Below are 25,976 nucleotides of genomic sequence, written 5' to 3'. Positions count from 1 at the left end.
TTTCCCATACTGTCATGTGATATCATTCAACACATATTTATTAGATGCTTACAGTATAGTCAACATTACTCTAGTATCTACAGATGTAATGAGGGCTTGTGGTTGAAGACATTGAAAGGCATTAGATAAGATACTGAGTTGAAAAGAAAGATGTATTTTAAAAATGATGAATAAAAGAAGACATTGTTATAGGAGAGAGAAGTGATGTTGTACATGGAAAGCTGGCCTATCCTAATTATCAACTGAACCCTGACCCAAGAGGGATTGTGGGTCCAATTCTTCCTCTACAAATCTAATATATCATTACAGAAAAATAATGATGGTTCTATCTCATAGCTTGTGGATTGCTTATTTTTAGAGTTCTTCCAATGCTTTAGTGAGAAAGAGACTAGTGAATGGGTAAGTAAGGGATATGTCTCACCCTTCCTTTACATTTCAGGCTGCTCCTTTCCCTTTCTGTTTCAGTTTCAGATCATATGACTTATTTCTTCTTTCTACTGATTTGGTCCATAAAAGAAAAAAAAACTTAGAAAGAACAAGATGGTGTCTCCTGACATCTCTGGCTTCCTTTCAGTCCTAACTACAATCCCATATTCTACAGGGAGCCTTTTTCAACCCCCTTTTAATTCCTGCGCCTTTCCTTTGCTAGTTCCTATTCATCCTGCACATAACTTGTTTTGCATCCTGCACATAACTTGTTGTCTCACCCATAAGATTATAAATTCCTTGAGTAAAGAGACCCTCTTTTGCCTCTTTTATACCCCACTCCTAGTGCTTAATACAGGGCCTTACACCTTGTAGGTCCTTAATAAATTTTTTAATTGATTGATTGTTTATAATATGAAAATGAATTAAATTATTCCATCTTAATTCAGAGGACAGAATAAGAATCAATAAGATCAATACAAAAATGGAAATTTGGATGTGATATAAGGAAAAGAAACCTCACAATTAGAATTACCTCAAAGTAATCTCGATGGCTTTAGACATTGTGGTTTTCTTTTACTTATAGTCTTCAAGGAAAGACTCGATAATCACTTGGCACATATTTTGTAGAAGAAATTTTTTCTGCAGCTACTGATTAGAATAGAATATTTGAAGCATTACCTGGCTCCTTCTGTCTGATTAAACTACTAGCTTTCTTAATGATGTGGTCAAGAGCATATAGACACATTTTTTTTTTTTGCACCTTAGCATTTTAAGAAGATATATTCTTTTTGAGAAGACACATGAGTTGATTCAAGGGGAAATAGAAATGGTTTTCAGATTACCTTCCTAGTTATAGAGCACCTACTTCTATTCAGAGAACCTGTGTTCAAAATGTGTTTTTGCTATTGATGTGGAGTAATTAAATTTAACTCTGTAGGACTAAGCTTCCTTATCTGTAAAATAAGAAAGTAAGTCCAGAGAGCCTCTAAGACTTTTGCAGGTTTAAATCTATAACTTTATGATGCTGTTTCTCTTGGATTAACTCTGTTTTTAATAAAGATAATCAGGACATATTAATAATTCAGTATTGACTTCTATAATAGTTGATAAAATATGGGAGATGCCCCATTAATACAAGAATTCAATGGATTTCTTTCAAGCAATTTACTATATCTACCATTATGGGCAACCTCATTCCCCAAGGGGCCGTGGGCACCATCACTGAAAGCATGATTGAAATGTTCATGCCAGTATAGAAATATAAATAGAATTTAGAACAAACACAAGGACATGATGAAAGCATTCTGGTTTATAATGAATGGAGCATTTTACTGGGAATCAAGAGCACTGAATTAGTGTGGTCATGGGCAAGAAATTTCCCTGCCTTTCATTCAATCCAACTTATCACAAGAATTTATTAAGCATCCACTATGTTCAAGATGCTGCTACTTTTTGCCTCAATTGCCTGTTTAGAAAATTAGGACAGGGACAGGTTTAGTAGATGATGTCAGAAATCCTTTTCAATCCTAAAGTTTTGTTACACTACTCATTTAAATTGTATTTGCACAAACATTTCTCAAAGCACTAAATTACTTTATTTACTTTTTGCAGTTATTTATTGTAATAATTTCATAAGGCTAGTTTCTCTCTTTTGTTACTCATATTAATTGCTGGAGGGGGAAGAAGAGTTAATTCAAAGATGTTTGATTGGGTTTTTTGTGCTTGAAATGTTGGAAACTTGCTGCCAATTGGTAGTAGGGATGCTCGATCACTGCACCACCATGAATAGATCATATCCAGATCCATGTCTCATTAACGTAGTGATGGGTCTGCCAGAAGGCCTTTAATACCCTAAAGAATAAGATGTGTTAAGCCCCCAAATGAGGTACAACAGACTTTAGGCAGGAATTGGAGCTTTGCAGGGGTCTTGATGGGGTGGTTTGAGTTGATCTAGAGAGTCCCCTGGGGTGACAAACACATAATTGCACTTATCAGCTTTAGGCTGCTATGATTAATGCAACCCACCATGATTTATCACCTAGAAGAGTTTTAAACTAGTTTTCTCATCATGGTAATAGAGAACACTTGAGTTTTAAAGGAATAAAATAGGTGCCTTAAGTGATTTGTTAAGTTGGCTATAAACAGACAAATCCCCAAATTGCCCACTCATTTTTAAGAGACCTGGGGTTTGTGGATTTCAGATACTGTCAGCTATTCACATGAACTTTCTGTTTGTTCCAAAATGAAATCTAACTTTCTTTCTTATTTAGTTTTTTTTTCAATCTCCATAAACAGATCACATTCAATGACTTATGAGATGTGTAATAAGGTATCTAAGTATTAACTTAGTTAATAGATAGGTGAAAGAAGTGTCCTGCTTCTGCACATGGGTTCCTGTTCCCTGGCAGTGGTGTCTGAGACAGAGGAACTGAATTTTTACATTTCATCTGAGATATCTCCTAGGTGATAAGGGAAGGAACAAAAGTGTATCATGCAAATAGTGGTTGTATGGGAAACATCCCCAAAGTAAGTTTACTCACACAGTGAACATGCAAACCCTTGCCTTCTGGTATTTTACTAAGACAGAAAAATGTTCTATAGATAAGACTTGGCTGTATACAGTAGCATTTTATAAATTCATAATTTATTATCATTTGTACCTTGCCTGGAATGAAATTACAGTTAGTACATGAGATCAAATTCATGATGCAAACATGCTTGACATAAGTGTGAGTAGGGTATGCTTAAAACTGGAATGACTTCAAGATATTTGTCAGCTACTTAGTAAAGTTTGGAATAAAACACTTGGAGTTTTCATACCCCACCCCCATACAGTGCTTTCGATATATATCTCTTATTCATCCCTAAACCTGAATGGGAACTCATTTTTATATTATAAATGAGCCAAATATCAGCAAGTGTTTTAAAACACCTACTATGTACAATCCATTTTGCTAAGCATTGAAAAAATAAAGAAAAGCAAAAAGCCTTAGTTCTCAAGGATTTACATGGTGGAGAATACATGCAAACTCTGTAAAACTATTGTATTTACAAGTTGATAATCTCAGAGGGAAAGCATTGTCTAACTCTAGGTATCAGATTCTTTAAAGTCAAAGACATTATCTTACTTAAATTGTGTATCTCCTCCAATACTTAACACAATGCTTTGCACTAAATGGGCACTTAGTGAATTAATAAAGAATTCATCATCAATTACTTTAAAAAGACCTCCAGGGGCAGCTAGGTGGCACAGTGGATAAAGCACCAGCCCTGAATTCAGGAGTTGAAATCTGATCTCAGACACTTACACTTCCTAGCTGTGTGACCCTGGGCAAGTCACTTAACCCCAGCCTCAGGGAAAATAAATAAATAAATAAAATAAAAAGACCTCCAGTGATGGGAAGTCCACTATTAGAGAGGCAGCTCTCTCCATTTTTAAATAGTTTTGCTTCTTATGAAGTTTTTCCTAACATTAAACTAAAATCTAGCTTACTTCTCACTCAGAGGTCCTGATTCTGCTCCTTGTGGTTCAGCAGAATGATTCTAATTCTTCTCATTATTATCCTCCATTCTTCACATCTCTTATTTGAACTAAAATATTAATGATTTCTAAAATTAAATTCTTATAAAGCTTGATCACTAAGTCCCACCTTGATCATTTCAATGTGTTTTTATCATTACTAAGGAGAAAGACATCATATTTTCTGGGAAGATATAAATTAATCATCAGAAAAAGGCTCAAAAGTTGTGTCCCAAAGGCTCATGAGACATGTAACAGAAGTGTAAAAATCTGACATAAAATACTTTTATTTTGCTTTTTCATTATATCTAAACATTTAGTTGGTGCATGCATTTGTATTAGACCTGGAGTAAAGAAGTCCCTGAGTTCAAATGTGATTTTAGACACTGACTTGCTATGTAATCCCAAAGTAAATCAGATTCCCCATCTTTAAAGTAAGGATTTAATAAAGTACTTATTTCACATGATTGTTGTGAGGATAAAATTTGATTATTTTAAAACTGATTTTCACACTTTAAAACTATGTAAAGGCTAGATATTTATGATGACTATGATAATAATCTGTTTTTCCCTTCTTCACCATTATTCAATTATTATTTGAGTCTCTGGGAAGGTAATAATGGAGGAATCTGAGACTGACCAACAGTAGGGTAAGTAAATGAACATCTGATTAAATGTGACTAGAAAGAGGTGATTATGTCTGAGTCAATCTCTTACTGAATTGCTTTCCTTTCAAAGTAAGAAAAGCCCTTATTTGTTTGTTTTTTCTCCCTCCTTCACTTACATGTTATTATGGAAAACCAACTTTATAAATTAAATTAATTATCTTAATGTTATTTATTTAATATAATGATTATATTTGAAAACAACTATCTTTTTTTTCAAGATTTAGGTAGGCTTTAGTCATTTCAAGGCTAACTATCCACAGTTCCTTCAACTAATTCTTATATATTAGTGATGAGAATTAGATAAGGAGTATCTAAATGAAATTAGGGTTAATTGAGGTTAAGTGGCAGGTTCAGGGTACAGGAAGTCAAATAGAGCTCTCCTGCAACCCCTTTGGAGTCGGTGCAACGATATAGAGTTAAATGAGGTTTAGTAGTGGCACAAGAGTTCTCTGTAAAGGAATTTACAGACCTGAAAACCTAGATTGATAAAAAAAGGTTTATTGTGGGGTTTGAAAGTAAGGTTAAAGGTAGAAAGACACCAGGGCCAGAACTGGCACCGGGCGGGCAGGAACCCTTGACAAAGCTGGCATAAGGATGCCATATTTGGGGCTCCTGCAAAGAGTGGACTCCAGTTTCCCTCTTTTATAATGGGGGCTTTTGGTAATCTTGAAGGGGCTCATGTGTGGAGTCCCAGATTGGCTCCTGGCTGGGTTTCAGCCAAGGTTAGAATTTGAATAGAATTCAATGGGTTTTTAGATAAGGAACTGTTTGTGCTTGGGGTGGGGCTTGGGGAAACCTGAGTAGATCATTAGAATGGGAGCTGGGACTGCCCAAGTTAGCTCAGATCAGATGGGGGCTGGGAATTAGAAAGGAATCTTAACCCACATCATTAGGAGTCAAAAGGTTTAAAGTTTCCAGTTACAGGGAGTTACTTATTTTAGGAGAAGTAGGTTCTCATTTTCATATTTCGTGGAGTTTATTCAAGATATCATAGTACTAGAAATTGAGAAAATAGGACTCCAGATGGTTACTCTTCTACTAGCTGTGTAATGTCCCACTAGTAACTTAAATAAACTCTCTGGACATCAGTCTCCTTTACTTTAAAATTTAGATCAGATGATTTATACTTATATTACCTCAAAGGAAATTACATGTTGACAAGAAGTGGGAGAATATATTTTAAATGTATCATAGGCATAAAGCATTCTATAAATATGAACTGTTATTATTATGATTTCCATCATGACCATGGCTAAGAAGGTCAAAAAAATATTGCAAACAGAATTCACTATGTCTAGGGCAAGTTTCAGTTATATCTTTCTTAGAAACTAACTTTATAGATTCACAGAATATCAGAAGATTTCCAAAGACTTCAGAAGAATTTTTCTCAAGAATCAGAAGAGATCTCAAAATGTGTACAATTAAACTCCTACCTGAACAAGTAATTAATCTACAAGATAATGAAAACATCCTTGCAAAACATTGTGTTCTAATTTTTTTTTCTCCTTCCCTTCCCTCCAGCATCTTCCCTAGACAGGAAGCAAACCAATATATGTTAAACATATACCATTCTTCTATACATATTTCCACAATTATTATGCTGCATAAGAAAAATCAGACCAAAAAGGGAAAAAATGAGGAAGAAAACAAAAAGCAATCAATTAACAAAAAAATGAAACTACTATGTTGTCATCCACTCAGTCCTCACAGTTCTCTCTCTGGGGGCAGATGGCTTTCTCTATCACAAATCTATGGGAATTGACCTGAATCACTTCATTGTTGAAAAGAGCCATATCCAATAGAATTGATCATCATATAATCCCGTTGTGCTGTGTACAGGGTTCCCTGGATCCACTTGCTTCTCTTAGCATCAGTTCATGGAAGTCTCTACAGGCATTTTTTGAAATCATGCTGCTTATCACTTCTTATAGAACAATAATATTCCATAACATTTATATAAAATAATTTATTCATCCATTCTTCAACTGATGGGTATCTACTCAGTTATCAGTTCTTTGCCACTACAAAAAGGGCTGCTACAAACCTTTTTGCACATGTGGGTACTTTTCCCTTTTTTATGATCTTTTTGGGTTACAGACACAGTAAAAACACTGCTGGATCAAAAGTTACGCATATTTTGATTGCCCTTTGGGGATTGTTCCAAGTTTCTCTCTAGAATAGTTGAATCAGTTCACAAATCCACCAGCAATGTGCCCCAGCTTTCCCACATTCCCTCTAACACTCATCAATATTTTTCCTGTCATCTGAGAAGTGTGTAGTGATACCTCAAAGTTGTCTTAATTTGCATTTCTGTGTTCAATAATGATTTAGAGCACTTTTTTTCATATGACTAAAATGGTTTTAATTTCTTCATCTGAAAATTGTCTGTTCATATCCTTTGTCTATTTATCAACTGGAGAATGGCTTATATTCTTACATATTTAAGTCAATTCTCCATATACTTTAGAAACAAGGCCTTTATCAGAATACTTGGATATAAAAAATGTTCCCCCAGTTTGCTGCTTCCCTTCTAATCTTGTATGCATTGGTTTCATTTGTACAAAAACTTATTTTTTAAATTAATTTTATAATTATAAAAAATTTTTTGACAGCACATATGCATGAGTATTTTTTTATAACATCATCCCTTGTATTCATTTTTCCAAATTTTTCCCTCCCTCCCTCAAGTCCTTCCCCTAGATGACAGGCAATCCCATACATTTTACATGTGTAACAGTATAACCTAGATACAATATATGTGTGTAAATCCAATTTTCTTGTTGCATGTTAAGAATTAGGTTCCAAAGGTATAAGTATAAGACAGTAGTGCTAACTTTACATTTGATTCCCAGTGTTCCTTCTCTGGGTGTCATTGTTTCTGTCCATCATTGATCAACTGGAAGTGAGTTGGATCTTCTTTATGTTGAAGATAACCACTTCCATCAGAATACATCCTCATACAGTATTGTTGTTCTTCTGCTTCTGCTCATTTTACTCAACATCAGTTCATGTAAATCTTTCCAAACCTCTCTGTATTCATCTTGCTAGTCATTTCTTACAGAGCAATAATAATATTCCATAACCTTCATATACCATAATTTACCCAACCATTCTCCAATTGATGGACATCCATTCATCTTCCAGTTTCTAGCCACTACAAAAAGAGCTGCCACAAACATTGGCACATACAGGTCCCTTTCCCCTCTTTAGTATTTCTTTGGGATATAAGCCCAGTAGTAGCACTGCTGGATCAAAGGGTATGCACAGTTTGATAACTTTTTGGACATAGTTCCAGATTGCTCTCCAGAATGGCAGGATTCTTTCACAACTCCACCAATAATGCATTAGTGTCCCAGTTTTCCCACATCCCCTCCAACATTCATCATTATTTGTTCCTGTCATCTTAGATGTGTAGTGGTATCTCAGAGTTGTCTTAATTTGCATTTCTCTGATCAGTAGTGATTTGGAACACTCTTTCATATGAGTGGATATAGTTTCAATTTCATCATCTGAGAATTGTCTGTTCATATCCTTTGACCATTTGTCAATTGGAGAATGGTTTGATTTCTTATAAATTAGAGTCAGTTCTTTATATATTTTGGAAATGAGGCTTTTATCAGAACCTTTAATTGTAAAAATATTTTCCCAATTTGTTACTTCCCTTCTAATCTTGTTTGCATTAGTTTTGTTTGTACAGAAACCTTTTAGTTTGATGTAATCAAAATCTTCTATTTTGTGATCAATAATGATCTCTAGTTCTCCTCTGGTCATAAATTCCTTCCTCCTCCACAGGTCTGAGAGGTAGACTATCCTCTATTCCTCTAATCTATTTATGGTCTCATTCTTTATGCCTAAATCATGGACCCATTTTGATCTTATCTTGGTATATGGTGTTAAGTGTGGATCCATATCTAATTTCTGCCATACTAATTTCCAGTTTTCCCAACAGTTTTTTTTTTCAAATAATGAATTTTTATCCCAAATGTTGCTATCTTTGGGTTTCTCAAACACTAGATTGCTATAGTTGTATTCTTTTTTGTCCTTTGTACCTAATCTGTTCCACTGATCTACCGGTCTATTTCTTAGCCAATAACAAATGGTTTTGGTGACTGCTACTATATAATATAGCTTTAGATCAGGTACACCTAGACCACCTTCATCTGACTTTTTTTTTTAATTAATTCCCTTGAAATTCTCAACCTTTTATTCTTCCATGTAAATTTTGTTGTTATTTTTTCTAGGTCATTAAAATAGTTTATTGGGAGTCTGATTGGTATAGCACTAAATAAATAGATTAGTTTGGGGAGTATTGTCATCTTTATTATATTCGCTTGGCCTATCCAAGAGCACTGAATGTCATTCTAATTATTTAAATCTGAATTTATTTTTGTGGCAAGTGTTTTGTAATTTTTCTCATATAATTCCTAACTTTTCTTTGGTAGATGGATTCCCAAATACTTTATACTCTCAACATTTGTTTGAATGGAATTTCTCTTTGTATCTCTTCCTGTTGCATTTTATTGGTGATGTATAAAAATGCTGATGATTTATGTGGATTTATTTTGCATCCAGCAACTTTGCTAAAGTTGTGAATTATTTCTAATAACTTTTTATTAGAATCTCTGGGGTTCTCTAAGTATACCATCATATCATCTGCAAAGAGTTTGATTTCCTCATTACCTACTCTTTTTCCTTTAATTTCTTTCTCGACTCTTATTACCCAGGCTAGCATTTCTAATACAATATTGAATAGTAATGGTGATAGTGGGCAACCTTGTTTCACTCCTGATCTTACTGGGAAAGGTTCTAGTTTATCTCCATTACATATTATGCTTACTGACAGTCTTAAATATATGCCCCTAACTATTTTAAGGAATAGTCCATTTATTCCTATACTCTCAAGCGTTTTTAGTAGGAATGGATGTTGGATTTTATCAAATGCTTTTTCTGCATCTATTAAGATAATCATATGGTTTTTATTAATTTGATTATTAATATAGTCAATTATAGCAATAGTTTTCCTAATATTAAACCAGCCCTGCATTCCTGGTATAAATCCTACTTGATCATAGTGTATTATCCTGGGGATGATTTTCTGAAGTCTTTTTGCTAATATCTTATTTAAGACTTTAGCATCAATATTCATTAAGGAAATTGGTCTATAGTTTTCTTTCTCAGTTTTCGATCTACTTGGTTTAGGCATCACTACCATGTCTGTGTCATAAAAGGAGTTTGGTAGGACTCCTTCATCCCCTATTTTTTCAAATAGTTTATATAACATTGGGCCTAATTGTTCTTTAAATGTTTGGTAGAATTCACATGTAAATCCTTCTGGTCCTGGGGATATTTTTCCTGGGAAGTTGATTAATAGCTTGTTCTATTTCTTTTTCTGAAATGGGACTATTTAAGCAATTTATCTCCTCCTCTGTTAATCTAGGAAGCCTATATTTTTGGAGGTAGTCATCCATTTCACTTAAGTTATCAAATTTATTGGCATAAAGTTGGGCAAAGTCACTCATTATTTCTCTAATTTCCTCTTCATTGGTGGAAAGATCCCCCTTTTCATTTGTAAGACTAACAATTTGATTTTCCTCTTTCCTTTTTCTGATCAGATTTACCAAAGGTTTATCTATTTTATTGGCTTTTTCATAAAACCAACTCTTGGTTTTATTTATTAATTCAATAGTTTTTTTTTTTAACTTTCAATATTATTGATTTCTCCTTTTAATTTTAGTATTTCAAGTTTAGTTTTTGGTTGGGGGGTTTTAATTTGGTCTTTTTCTAGCTTTTTAAGTTGCAGGCCCAAATTACTTCATTATTTATGATGCCCTTTAGAAAAATGTAATTTCCTCCCTTATATCTTTTAATTAGATCTACTTTTGCTTTTGCTTCATCTGAGATCAGGATCTCTACCCATGTTTTGTTTTTTGTTATTGTTTTTTTTTACTTCGACTGAAGCATAATAGATTCTGCTCCAACATTTTCCCTTTATTCTGTATGTATCACTCTGCTTTAAATGTGTTTCTTATAAACAACATATTGTAGGATTCTGGTTTTTAGTCTAGACTGCTATCAACTTTTGTTTTATGAGAGAGTTCATCCCATTCACAATCACAGTTAAAATTACTAACTCTGTATTTCCCACTATCTTATTTTTCCCAAGTTATACTTTTTTCTTTCTTTTCCCTCTTTACCTCTTTGCCTATGTTTTCTTTTGATCACCACCCTCCTCAATCTGCCCACCCCTTTTATAGCACCTCCAGCATTCTTATCTCTTTCCATACTTTCCCCTTTCTTTTCCCCTTTCTCTTCCTACTTCCCTATAGAATGAGACAAGTTTTTATATCAAACAAAAAATTCCTGATAATCTCTCTTTGAGCTAAATCTGATGAGATTAATGTTCACACAATGCTCATCCCCTCCCTTCTTTCTCTCAACTGTAGTCTTTTTTGCCTCTTTATGTGATGTAATTTACCCCATTTTCTTCATTTAGTTTTTTTTTAATCTCTTTTTGCATTTGGCCAATTGAACTTACATGAGTTGTTCAGTGCATTGTATTTTTTCCCCCCATTTCACAAATTCTATTTTTCAAGGAGTTGTTTTCTTTTTCCATTTCATTAAAACTATTTTTAAAGAGTAATTTTTTTCATATAATTTCTCTATTTCCATTTCCTGAGCTTTCATTTCCTTTCCTCATTTCTTTTCTAACACTCTTTTGGGATCCTTTTTGAATTCTTCCAAAAGAACCTTTTGAGATGGAGACCAAGTTATATCGCCCCTAAAATTTTATCTGGAGATGTTTTGCCTTTAGTGCCTTCATGGTTGGAGGTCTGTTCTTTGTTCTCCATAAAAGCTATCTATGATTAGAACTCTTTTTTGCTTTCTTGCTCATTTTTAAGATTGAGGTTTGCATTTAGGGCAAAGGGAATATTGTCCAAAGCTTCCTCTACAATTGACAGCAGCTTCACAGTACACTGGGGCCATGCTTCCAGTTTCCTCATGCTGTGCCTCAGGGGCTCACTATTTGCCTTCTGTAGTCATGTTGAAGGTCTCATAGGTAATCTGTTGATCCACTGGCCTTTGAACCAGGACAGAGTAGCAAATGTTGCTGCATTTTGGCTAAGAGTTTTTTATTATATTGCCCCTACACAGAGAGGCCTCTCTGCCCTGGGTCTCCCTATGCTGCACTGTATTTGTGCTGTAACCTTACTACCATCCTGCCCCCCCAACCCCTGTCCAAATTGAGTCAGACCATTCCTGAAGTTCTTTTTAAATATTCTCTGCTAGAAATTTGTTACACTCCAAATATTTCTGGGTTCTGTCACTCCAAAAACCATTCAGAGGGTAGACCTGATATTGATCTGAGGAAAGTGAGGAAGAGTTCAAACAAAGATTTGTCTACTCTGCCATCTTGGCTCTACCCCTTAGTTCTTTTCAATTCTACATATTCAAAGTTCTTCAAATCAATTCTTATACAGCATGATCTCACAAATATTCACTCTACTGGCACTTTTTAATTATACTTTTCCAGTTTATCAATGGCTTTGCTAAAAGATAGTACTCAAAATTGACGCAGTAGTCCACATGTGGTCTGACTAGAGGTAGAGATTAGTTGAATGATAGCTTTAGACCCTAGGACACTCAATACCACCTACAATTGCATTATACATTTTGCCTGCCATATCAGACGATTGACTCAAATTGAACTTAGGGTCCACAAACATCTTCAAGTTTTATTTTTTTCAAGTTCTTAATTTTTTATGCTTTTGAATAACATTCTCTCTAAACCTGTATTTATAAAATCTCTTTTTAAACCAATGTACAACTTGACAAATAACTTTATTAAATTTTATTTTAATCCATCTGACCCAATGCTTCAGTCTATGAAGATTTTTTTTTTCTTCTTTTTATGCCATTTAGCATGTTTTCTCCAATTCCTAGTTCTGTGTATTAGGCAATTTTTAAAGTTTCTCACTAATGTGGGTCACAGATGAAAATGGTAAATAGCACAAGGCCAAAGCACAAATTCCTAGAACATTTTCCTAGAGATGGCAGTTCATGTTCATACCATACAATTAATATCTATGACCATTCTGTCCAGTTAATGTTTTGAATCAATTTAATCATACTATTTTATTCCATGGCTTTTTTAACTTTCCCATTCATGACCCCTTTTTACCAAAAAAATTTTTACACAACTCTGGGCATATAGGTATATAAAAAATATACAAATCATGCTTTTACTGATGATTTCAAAACCTTCACATTCAATTATGTGAGCCCCCCCCCCCAATATGGGGTTGCAACCCACAGTTTTAGAAGATTTGTTATAGCCCATATTTCTTTATCTTTTCCATAAAAATTGCATGAGGACTTTTTCCTCAAATGATTCCTTCAACAAAGATTGCCCTTGATAAAAGCATGTTGGTACTTTCATCACTGCTTCTATTATTTTTTTCTTTAATATTATGCTATATTATTTTAATATTATATAATATATATATAAACATTATATATATTAATATATAATATTAAAATTCTTTAATATTATATTTGGCCATTTCCCCAGATACTAGATGGCCTGGCCAAACTTTTCTCTATGTTGCTTATTCCATATTCCATTTGCATGATTTTTGAATGACTATCTGTGTAGTGGATTCTCCCTCCTCATTCTTTGTTTAAGTTTTTAAAATTTATTTCATTAAATATTTTCCAATTACATGTAAAATGCTCAACAATGTTTTTTAACTTATGATTTCCAATTTCTCTGCCTCATTCCCTCTCCTGTGCCCTCATCCTTGAAAAAGCAAGCACTTTGATTTCAATTATACATGTGAAGTCATGAAAACATATTTACATATTAAACATGTTGTGAAATAAAACACAAACAAAATAAAATAATTAAAAATAATGTTAAAATATGCTTCATTATGCATGCAGAGTTCATCAGTTCTCTGCAATTGGATCACATTTTTCATCCTATATCCTTTATCATTGTCTTGGAGTATGGTACTAATAAGAATAATCAGATTTTTCATAGTTGATTATCTTTGTAATATTGCTGTTATTATGCTGGTTCTATTCATTTTACTTGGCATGAGACCATATAAGTCTTCACAGATTTTTATGAAACTATCCTGGTTGTCATTCACTATAGCAAAATAAGTTTCTATCACAATCATGTACCACAAGTTGTTACCCCACTTGATGAGTATTCATTCAATTTCCAATTCTTTACCACCACAAAAAGGGCTGGTATAAATATTTTTAGTACACATAGGTTCTTTTTCCTTTTCTCCTATTGGGATACTAATTTAATAGTGGCATTGCTGGTTCAAGGGGTTCTTAGTTTTATAGTTCATCGTATATTGTTCCAGGACTGGTTCACAATTCAACCAACAATGCATTATAGCCCTAATTTTTCCATATGCATTCCAATATTTTCCATTTCCCTTTTATATCATGTTAGCTAATCTAACAGGTATAAGGTGGTATCTTATATCTATCTTATTTTTCATCTTTTTAATCAATAGTGATTTAGAGCATTTTTTTTTAATTTGACAATTGATAGCTTTGATTTTTTCTTCTGAAAATTAGTTGTTCATATCCTCTGACCATTTATCAACTGGAGAATGGCTCCCATTTTTTAAAATAAATTTGAGTTGGTTTCCTATATATTTGAGTGACCTATATATATATAATTTACCTATAGTTTGCCTGCAATTTATTTACTTATAATTTACCAATTTATACAATATTTGGAATTAATTGTTTCTTAACTGTTCACTTGTGAATTCATTAATGCCTTATTCAGTTTCTTTTTTTTTTTTTTTGAGAAAGGCTTACTTTAGTGTTCTATTTTCTCTTCTCTTAACCTGAATAATTTATTTTTTGTAAATATTTATTAGCTTCATTTAGATTGTCAGTTTTACTGGCATATAATTGCAGAAAATAACCTAATAATTGCTTTATTTCATCTTTCTTGTTGGTATATCTATTCTTTTCATTCTTGATACCAATATTTTGGTTTTCTTTTTTTTTTCTTTTTAATAAAGATAACCAATGGTTTCTCTATTTATTACTTTTTCCATAAAACCAGTTTTTAGCTTATTTATTAGTTCAATTTTTATTATCAACTTCATCAGTATCGATTTTCAGAATTTCCATTTTGCTATTGATTTAAAAATTTTTAATTCGTTCTTTTTTCTACTTTTCTTTTAGTTGCATGCCTGATTCATTGATCTCCTCTTGTTCTCATTATTGTCAATCACTTTAATGAAATTAATCCTTTTGTACTTTGTTCTTTGATACTGTCTCTCTTTAGAATTATGTTAATTTCTTTCCAATTAGCTTTTGATCTATACTTTCACAGTCGTTCATTAAATGTAATTTTATTGCATTCTAAATTGAAGTCTAAAAGTATTCATATAATATTTCTAATTTTTTATGTGGTTATGGAGTTTTATGCCCTAATATGTAATCAATTTTTATGAATGTACCATATGCATCTGAGGAAAAGATATATTCCTTTCTATTCCCATTTAGTATTCTTTTCTAAAATTTTATTCATCTTCTTAACTTTTGTTTCTTGATGAGTTATGGGACTGTTAATTCCCACTTGCCAACTTCTAGTTTTTAAAGAATGTTTTTCCTTAGTGAATATCTATATCTCTTTTTTTAATTGGCCAATTCTAATTTTAAGACATTTTTCTTCAGTATTCTTTGTGCCTCTTTTAGCAAATTTCCTTTCATAATTTTCTTCCTTTTCATTCCTTTTGAGATAAATTAATGTTATACTATTTTATTAATATACCAGTTATTAATTTGTGATCAACTCTTTTTTTATTTCTATTAAGAATCAACTTTTGAAAAGATCAGTCGCTGAAGGATATGGTTCAATGCTAAGATTGCTTCTAGCTCCCAAGGCAGATGCTAGTTAACTAGTTTACCAGGAACCCACCCAATTGAATATAAACATACAATCTGGGCAAGTCTTTGATCTTCTCTATCAGAATTTAGAGTAATGAAAATCTTGAAGAAAAAAAAAAAAACTAGCCAGAGATCTTGATGGAAATGGCTTCCTCTGCTCAGATTCCTGGGGACTGTTTAATCTCATGATTAAGCCATTTTCTCAGCAAGAGAAGCTGAAGACTTTTAGTCCACCTCATTAAATGTTCACCAATCAATTATAAGTTTTGTTAGGGGAATTCTTTTCAGACAGTACTTAAAGTCTCATTTTATATCTTTTGTACTGAGAGAAACTACTAAACAAAATTTTATTGATTACTGGTTAAACAAATTAATAGGTTATTAATTACCCAGAAACTCTGTCTCTCAGGGGCTTTCCTTCACCATTATTTCATTACCTAATTTTTCCTCTGCCACTTTTTTCAATTACAAATTTTTTTTAACTCTTCTAGGAATTCTTGTTGGGCTTGTGTCCAATTAATATCTTTTTTGGAGTTTTGCTTATAACTGTTTTGACATCATTTTCTTCTGAGTTCATGTCTTGATCTTCTCTGTTACCAAAATATGTTTGTAATGGTCAGTTCTTTAGAGGTTTTTTTTTAATTTTTGCTCACTGTTTATTCATTTTCCATGCTATTCATTATTTTTGAACTTTTTAAAATGCTGGTCTCTGTTCCTAAGGTGAGAATACTCCTGTCTCTAGTTCAGGTTTTTTTACACTGATAGTTTCAATTGGAATTTTTCAATGTTTCCAAAGTAGCATTATCTGAGAAGATGTGTTGTCACTACTCTCTTGGTCTGAAATTCTTTCACAGGAAGGGCCCCTAATTCTTTTGTATTGCAATTGATAATGCTCATCAATACCTCTCTGCTTTTGGGACCAGAAACAATACTGTTCCTTAAGATTCTGATCCATTGTGATCCTGATGTGTTATTAACTCCTCCTGGCTTCTACTTCCTTTTGAATGAAAGTACTCCTCATCATACTCTCCCCACCCAGAAGTGAGTGCAGGCAATGGAGCTGCCAAATAGCAGCTGGTTCTGCATCTAGTGCTGGTACAGGATTATCTTGTGATCTCTCTCTGACCAGTTTCCAGGTACTCTCACCATTTCTGATATAGAAAGGCCTAAAGCTGATCCTGCTTCTCTTTCTACTAATTAGTTCCACCATTGGTGTGTCACCCATGTAGACTCCAGGTTAGCCTTCTTCCCTTCACCCAATTCTTTTTCTTACTTCCTACATGGGTTCTGTTGGCTCTATGACTCCAGAATTTTGTTTTTTCTTATTTTAATTTTTTTTTTGTGTGTGCAAACAATGTTAGGAGAGCTTAGCTGAGTGCTTGGTACATTGCCATTCTGATTCTGCCCGTGAAAATGGGCAGAATTCTTCACTCCCTCTCAAAGTGAAGTTCAAGCATCAATTTTTACTTGAAGTGATTTCTGATCTACTCTTCTCCTTTCTCTACTAACTTTTATTCATTATGCATATATATATAGTGTTTGTATACATGATTACAGAGATGTTTGGTGACTTGTCTAGTGTCACCTTGCTATGAGTTTATGAGACTAGATTTGAACTCTAGACCTTTCTGACTCCAGATCCAATATACCAATGTGATCCTTCACAGCCTCTCCATTATATTGATTATGAATTATTCCTTCACTCATCAATGTCAGACCAACTGAATAGACATTCTAGGATGAGGAATAACCCTATTTTAATTACATTAATTGAAAAGTAAGTTGATTAATTTACTTTAATTAATTGAAAAAAATGTCTACCTTTCCCTATTGAAAAGATAGAATATCCAGAACTTTGTTTTCTTGATTGAATTCAGGTTCAATTACTATATTCAAATGGTAATAAATCAGTTGTCTTGTGTGGAAAAAAGCAAAACGTTATCACTGTTGCCAAAATCACTTTTTGTCAATTATATTTTCTCAATGTTCATCATATCCAATCTCTTTTTTCTAACCCTACTGATATTATCTTAATTCAGACATCCACGGTCTCTTTTCTGGGCTGGTAAACTAGCTTTCTAAATATAATCTTTCTCCCTACTGTTGCCTATCTCCAATACATACTTCAAATCATTATCAAGCTAATTTACCTATTGCAAAGTTCTATGCTTCATAAAATTATTCAATTCTTCTTCACTATTAACTAAAGCATAAATTCCCAAATCTTGGGTCTCAAACTGTAGCCTTTTTTCATTTGTTTCTCATATCTTTGAGTATTATTTATAACACTGGGGCTTAATCAAATAAATCAGTTAAACAATCCTATCTCATTTATAATGATGTCTTAATGATATATTGAAAATCAATAAATCAATGGTTTTAGAGTACATGTAGGAAAGAAAAAGCTTTTATCACTTATAGTTACCTTTCATACAGAAAACATATTCTGATTAGCTGAAGAAAATGGTTAAATGTTGGTAGTCATTTTTAAACTATCAAGTCAGTTTGGACCTGAGAAACTGATAAAAAATGTGATCCACAAGTAATAGTTCTAGAAAAATAAAAAACTGCTGAAGAGGAACCACCTGGGACCATGGTAAAAGAGTACAAGAGGGAAAAAATGTTTCAGCCCCAACCTGTTTCCTTCCCTCTCCTCTGAATAGAGGTGTACTTGGCAAGCCATACAAGATCTGAAGGATTTTGAACTTTTCATATTCCCATCAGCATCCTAGCATCCCTACCTGAGATAGCAGCAGTATAGTGTCTGCATTGGGATCCAAGAATAGATTTGAATGTAAGGTAGAGAAGTCAATTCATAGCTCTGCAGGAGTCTTAGAATGAAACCACATCATGCCCAAGTTGAATTTCTTTAAAAAGGTCACAAAGTGGAGAAAAAAGAGCAAATACTATGAATTATGCTTTGGTATATAGATTAGCTAAGCTTGAGCCCACTTTTCCTTATTTTTAATATTGATGGAATAATATGGCACAGAATTTTGATGGGAGGTTTTGTACCCACAATTTTTTTGTTTTGTTTTGTTTTGTTTTTTACTATGCCATCTTTATAAATAACTTTTTTCCTAAGAAAGTTTAGCACACTAATAAACCATAATTATATTAGAAACTACATCAGTTGGACTTCATGAGCTATACCACTAGAAAAAAAAATTATCCCCAACCCCTCAGAAGTAGCTCTCAATCTGTAAGGGCACATGGCAGCATTGTGCTGAAGACCCAGAATGTCATTGGGGGTAGAAAGAGAGAGCCTTCAATATGTATCTAGGACCATTTCCTTACACATGTTCTACCTTGCAAGCACATTGAACTCTGCTCTGAACCTTGAATAAATCCTGTGTCTTCTTACCATAATGCTTTTCTTCATAAAGTTTGCTCTAGTGAAAATTAGTTTCATCTCTTTCTTATCAATCTCTGACACTTGAAAACCTACTATTCTTCACAAGAAAGCAAGGAAAATATTACTTCTCTGAGGCCTTCACTAATCTTAGCATCTAGGAAAACTTTTCCCGTAGCCCTTATTTTGTCTGCCTTTTTGTGATACTCCTATATTCCTTCATATTACAGTCATAATACTCATTTGATGTTATAGCATGTCATCCTCTTTACTAGAGATGCATTCCCCTTGACTGGGGGTTTGTGGGCTGCATAACACCATTAAGAACATTAGTACAGTGCCTTGCACATAATAGGTGTTCAGAATTGGATTACTGAGTTGAAAAAGCCAATGACACCAAGTATAGCTTATCCTTCCAGAAAGCTCTTTGCCTCAAGAGTTCTATCCCAAGTCCCAGTGTTTTGTCTGAACTCTGTCTCTGAATGAGAGTCTCTGGGAAAATTGCCTATGACAATCTAGTTTTAAAAGGGATTTGGGGAAAATAATATATTGAAAAGGGAAACTATGTACTCCTATGGGAAAAGATCTATATCATTCAATGTTCCCTAAAAGGGAGATATGTCTTACCCATGAAGCCAGATATCTACTGTGGAAAAAAAAAATAAGGCTCCATCCTCAGCATTGAAAAATTCTGCATGGAATTAATGAGCACAATTACTTTACACAGAGATCATCCTATATTTTTCCATTTCCTATGTGAACGGATGAGCAGCAGGTATTTGAGATCCCCACATGTCTCTGCTTGGAGACCCTGACAGACAAGGAAGCCCTCATTAGCATTTCCATTTTGCATTCCAAATGGATGGGGTGTGTATGTTAAAAACTGAGCCTGCTAGAGCTTTTTAAAGCATTCCCTAATTATATGTTTGATAATGCCTGAAAGGCAGAGGAATCCCTGTAAATGGGGAAGAGTCATAATTAGGTAGTTAAACCCTTTGGGAGTGGACACCAAGAAGAAGATAAATCATAGTGTGCAAGGGTGAAAGGCTCCTTGAAGGGTCATCTATTCTGTTCCATCCCTTCACCTTCAGGGAGAACCAGGCAAACAATTTCTGACAGATGGAAAGAGAGCTCATTTTAAAAGGTCATCAGAGTAGGAGCCTCTGCAACCCTCCTTGACAGGCAGCCCACTCCAAGGCAGATAAGCTAGTACAATCAGGAAGTTCTTTCTCATATCTCACCTAAATCTTCTGTACCATATTTCTATCTATCTATCTATCTATCTATCTATCTATCTATCTAGGCCATTTCTATTTGTTTTATTGAATCATTATTAAATAAAGAGAACAATTTTAAGTTTCTTAAAGACACCCCAAGTGTGAGTTTAAGGTGCGGGATTTTATTGATACATTTTGTTTTGTTTTTCTTCCTATTTCTATGTTTTAACTTGAACCTTTTCTTTGTATTTTCCCTATTCCTCTTTTCTTTATTTTTATTTATGTTAAGAGGAAGATATAGTACAGAAATTTAGTCAGTTTTATATGTTGTCTTTTCCTCCAAATGTCTAATTTTAATGTACGAGTGTTAACACTGAATGTGGAATGACATCAATCTTTCTTTCAAAGCATTTAATGTAAACCACATGACTGAAAAATAAAATGGAAAGGAATTCCTGAGAAAATGATCCCTCCTCTGTTATTTTGCATTAATATCCTGTAATACTGACCACCCAAATGCCTATGGCCAACTTATATCCATCCTTGACCCGTCCAGGTCATGTACTCTCTCACAGTCACTCTCAGTATTTACTAATTCATAACATGTCATAGTCTTTTCCCTCTGCTTCTTATTTTCACTTGCTATTTATTTCTGCCCATTTCTCCAATGCTTGGTCTTTTCTTGTTTGTATTTACACAATTTTTGTCATTTTTCCTCCCAGTTTTCCCCTCTTTCTCATGTTGCTTTGTTTCTTATTGTGAGATAGTTTCTCCTTCAAAAGTAACCAAGGTATGAGGAGTCCTAAGTATAACTTTACTATATTTGTGTATTCGTTATGTATTTGTGTATTTGATTTCATCTGTAAATATGTGTCCATGTGGTAATAATGTCTATACATGGGTGTGTGGAGTGTTTATGGTTATGTATCTAGAAAGGATGACACATACAGGTAGACTGAAGAAAATAAGTGAAGCAGCTATGTTGTTATGAATTGTGATAACATCTGCATAGATCACTTTTTTCTAGTTTTATTCAATTAACATTCTTAGAAATTTGTCCTCATTTTGTTTTGTTTTTACTCAGAAGTTAAAAACACAAGTTTTATTTTTTATCTCTTAAAAAAAAAAAGAAACAAAATCCTCAGCTGGACCAGCAAGTAATTAATTTTAAGATTCTAAACCTTTTTTTTTTTTGTCTAGATGTATTAAGTGTATTAAGTTATTAAGTGTATTAAATTAAGTGTATTAAGTATGAAGCACTGTGTTAAACCTAGGGACCTTAGTGGTGAGCTCTGAATGTGGAAAGTCTCCACTAAAGTAGACCAATAATTTGTCTAACTTACAATTTTAGAGAGTTCCTTAGGAGCATTAAGATATAAGTGTTTTGCTTTTAGGCATACTGTTAGTGTGTGGCAGAAAGAGGGCTTGATTGGTTCAAACTCAGGGCTTTCTGACTCCAAGGCTGTTTATCAGCTGTATTATACAATAGTTTCTCTCTTTTTCTCCTTTTAGAAAAAAAAAAAAGCAAGATAGTGCAGTGGATAAAGCACCAGTCCTGATGTCAGGAGGAACTGAGGTCAAATCTGGCCTCAGACACTTAACACTTCCTAGCTGTATGACCCTGGGCAAGTCACTTAACCCTAATTGCCTCAGGGGAAAAAAAGGCAAAATAAAAGTTTATACACAATTTTCATGGGTAGAACTCCCTCAGTCATTGACTGTCTTAGCTTTAAAAGATTATAGACAAAGAAAATGGTGAGAATATTTGGTGTGACATAATTCAACTTGCAGAAAGTTGATTAGTGACATAGGTTCTAGAAAGTAAGATCAACCAATCTGGCCATATCGTTATTAGTTCTGCTCTACAGTACTTTTGTATAGACTCAATGTCAGGTTACCTAGATAAAATGGTAATCCACATATGTTCTATAGAGTTGAACATGCTTGAATAACTGAATAATAAAAATCATCTTGAAAAAGAAAAGCCAGGGGCTCTGTCTCTATCATTCTAGTCCAGCCCCAGAGAAAAAAATGAAGAGATAAATGGTCTAGGAGACTTTACCAACCAAATAATCAAAGAAAGTCTTCCACACTCCACTCTTGGGATGACTTGTGATATAACACCCCATTGAATTTGATGCTTCTCTAAATAATCCAATAGTCAATTCCAGAGAATGGTCTGACCATCTGCCCGTAGCTGCTGCTTTGCTCAAGAGTATTCAGCAAAAGAAATCTCATACTAAAAAGTGATCCAATCCAAAGCACAATTTTGAAAATCCCTTTTAGAAATGAGCTCAACAGTAGAATGGCCAGTAGTCTTTAGATGTCAGGGAAATTGTATCTGTTCATCAAACTCGGTATAGAAAAGCGTCTGTGTCACCCTCTGATAAATTGGGAACGCTGATCCCCCACTGGTATATAGTGCTTTGTGGATATCATAGCATTGGGGGAGGGAAAGTCAATTTGTATGTTCCCTCATACACATTTACAATGATCTTCTCCATTCATCCACAAACAGTATGACATCGAGGGATAAAAAGACAAATCAACAAACAGAACTTTTGTTTTATGTACATTTCAGAAAGAAAGTAAATGGCGATATGTTTAAGCCATCTCTGTAAACATTTTGAAAGTCCACGGTGAATTTCATCCCATTAATCTTTTAAAATATGAGCTGTGGTTCAGTTCCTTATTTTCATAATCGGTATTCCTTGCTGCAGGATATCATTGCCTTACAGGGACATCTACTGGCAGATGAAAGCCTGGAACATGGAACTGCTACCTTCAACTCAGTTCTAGTCTTCCTTGTCCAATGCATCTTCTGAGTCAATAGCCTGTACATCTGTTTTCAGATAGGGAATGGCTGTTAAAATTCTAAATAGTTCATCATTTCAGAGTCAAATACTTCTCAGATCTCATAAAACACGCCCTCCCTTCCCATGTGCCTCTTTCCCGCCACAGGCTCACAGGTGAAGCTAAAGCTGTTCTTTCATACTGACTGTCTATCTTCCCTGAAACATCAAGTAATACTAGGACATAGAGATTTCAAGTCAGATGGCATGAGAACTGGAACACTTGCTGAAAACGGATTCACAATCATTGCCATCGCCTGTTCCATGTCTAACCTGAATTTGCATATTATGATGCATATTTGAAATATACTTTGGAGTGTGTTTCATATATTCTGTTTATGTTTGAATGAAAAATTCAAATTAGAATAATATTTTAATCCTTATGTCTGTTTTGTTTTGTTTGTTTTTGAGGGGGGAGAAAGCATTTCACTTTGATGACTGTACAAAGCTATAACTAAGCAAGTGATGACTAGTCAAGTTTCACAAAATACAATCTAAAACATTCCCTAAAGCATCTTTTTAAAATCAGTTGTGGTAAGAGAGAGAAACCCTGAAGCACCAGGAGGCAATTGCTATTTTGATAAATTATTGCAATGAAAAACAGCAATTTCTATGGAATCAGAGGACCCAGTTTCAAATCCTGCTTCTTCTTAAAATTTGTATGAGTGTAGACCAGTCACTTCTTAATTTCTATGACTCTCAATTTCTTCATCTATACAAGAGTTTGGACTTAATAGGCTTTGAGGCCCCTTTCAGCTTTATATTTATGTATGATCCTTTGACTTGGTGCTATGTTTAGTTATTTCTATTGGGCTGAAGAACTGTAAGTGCCTTAAATTTTGGTGCTCTGAGACAAAGCTTTGAGCATTCCACCCTGGTTTCATTTCTGTAATTGTACCAAGGTGGTACATCAGTTCCTACTCAGTTATTTTAGCTCCATCCACAAATCATATGTGATATCAACTCAAATTTTCATTGTTACATTCAAAGTAACAAAGAGACTCCCAAAAAAGGGACCAAATATAAGGTCCATTTGTCCATGATGTGTTTGGATCTAGTACAATAGCTATGCAACTCAGTACTTGTATGACCTTAGACATTTGGAAAATTTTTATGAGCCTGAGTTTCTGCAACAACAGATGATCTTTGAAATTTTCTAAACAAAACACTTTCCACACAAATAAAGTCAGATCTAATCAACTGAAAGAATATCAAGTGCTCATGGGTAGGCCAAGCTAATATAATAAAAATGATAATTCCACCTAAATTAATCTACTTATTCAGTGCCATGCCAATCAAACTCTCAAGAAATTGTTTTTTAAGAATTAGAAAAAAAAATAAGAAGTTCATTTAGAAGAACAAAAAGTCAAGAATTTCAAAGGAATTAATGAAAAAAATTACGAATGAAAGTGGCCTAACTGTAGCAGACCTAAAACTATATTATAAAGCAATGGTCATCAAAACTATTTGGTACTGGCTAAGAAATAGAGTAGTTGATCAGTGGAATAGGTTAGGTTGACAAGACACAATGGTCAATGACTATAGTAAATTTTATGTTTGATAAACACAAAGATCCCAGCTTCTAGGATAAGAACTCACTAACAGAATTTTCTGGAAAAATTGGAAAACAGTATGGCAGAAACTAGGTATTGACCAAACCTATATACCCTATATCAAAATAAGGTCTAAAAGGGTTCATGAGTTAGACATAAAGAGTGATAGTGAAAGGTTAAAATCATAGTCTGCCTCTCAGAACTGTGGAGAAGAAGGCATTTATGGTCAAAGAGGAATTAGAGTACATTATGGAATGAAAAGGGATCATTTTGATCATATTACGTTAAAAATTTTTATACAAACAAAACCAATGCAGACAAGATTAGAAGGGAAGTAGTAAATTGGCAAAAATTTTACATCCAAGGATTCTGATAAAGGCCTCATTTCTAAAATATATATATATATATATATATATATATATATAGAGAGAGAGAGAGAGAGAGAGAGAGAGAGAGAGAATTGACTCAAATATATAAGCCATTGCCCAAATGATAAATGGTCAAAGGATATGAACAGACAATTTTCAGATGAAATTAAAATCATTTCTAGTCATATAAAGTGCTTTAAATTACTATTGATCAGAGAAATGCAAATTAAGACAACTCTGAGATACCACTACACACCTCTCAGATTGGCTAAGATGACAGGAAAAGATAATGAAGAATATTGGAGGGGATGTGGGAAAACTGGGACATTAATACATTGTTAGTAAAGTTGTGAACTGATCCAACCATTCTGGAACATAGTTCCAAATCACTCTCCAGAATGGCTGGATGTATCCATAATTCCACCAACAATGTATCAATGTCCCAGTTTTCCCACATCCCCTCCAACATTCCACATTATCTTTCCCTGTCATTCTAGCCAATCTGAGAGATGTGTAGTGGTATCTCAGAGTTGTCTTTTTTAAATTTTCATTTCTTTATTTATCATTGACTTAATTAAGAAATACCAGATATTCCCTTCTGTCTCCTTATTCTCCTCTCCTCTCATTTTACTTCAGTTTTTTACCTTATTCTCACAAATACCATTGATTCATCTTAGATGACATGCTTACTTAGATTTAATCTATGGTGTCACAAATCTCAGAGTTGTCTTAATTTTCATTTCTCTGATGAATAATGACTTGGAGCATCTTTTCATATGGCTAGAAATAGTTTCAATTTCTTCATATGAAAATTGTCTGTTCACATTCTTTGACATTTATCAATTGGAAAATGACAGCAGGATAATTTCAGAGAGGCCTGGAGAGGACTTATATGAACTGATGCTAAGTGAAATGAGTAGAATCAGGAGATCATTGTATAAGGCAACAGCAAAAATATATAATAATCAATTCTGACAGACATGCTCTTTTCAATAGCAAGATGATTCAAGCCAGTTCCAATGATCTTGTGATGAAGACAGCCATCTGCAGCCAGAGAGAGGACTGTGGAAACTGAGTGTGGATCACAG

The 25,976-nt window shown here is 33.8% G+C and overlaps 1 long non-coding RNA gene across 1 annotated transcript in view; it reads right to left on the bottom strand.

Moving 5' to 3' along the window:
- Positions 1–22,665: 22,665 nt before the first annotated feature.
- LOC141564815 (uncharacterized) overlaps positions 22,666–25,976 on the bottom strand; it is a 28,021-nt gene continuing 24,710 nt past the window's right edge. Inside the window, exon 3 of the long non-coding RNA XR_012488739.1 lies at positions 22,666–22,957. This is a non-coding gene — a long non-coding RNA (uncharacterized LOC141564815). The remainder of the gene's footprint in view (positions 22,958–25,976) is intronic.

Source organism: Sminthopsis crassicaudata, chromosome 3 (assembly GCF_048593235.1).
Source record: "Sminthopsis crassicaudata isolate SCR6 chromosome 3, ASM4859323v1, whole genome shotgun sequence".
Classification (NCBI taxonomy): domain Eukaryota; kingdom Metazoa; phylum Chordata; class Mammalia; order Dasyuromorphia; family Dasyuridae; genus Sminthopsis; species Sminthopsis crassicaudata.
The sequence above is the reverse complement of the archived record's forward strand: the minus strand, read 5'-3'. Positions and strand labels throughout refer to the sequence as shown.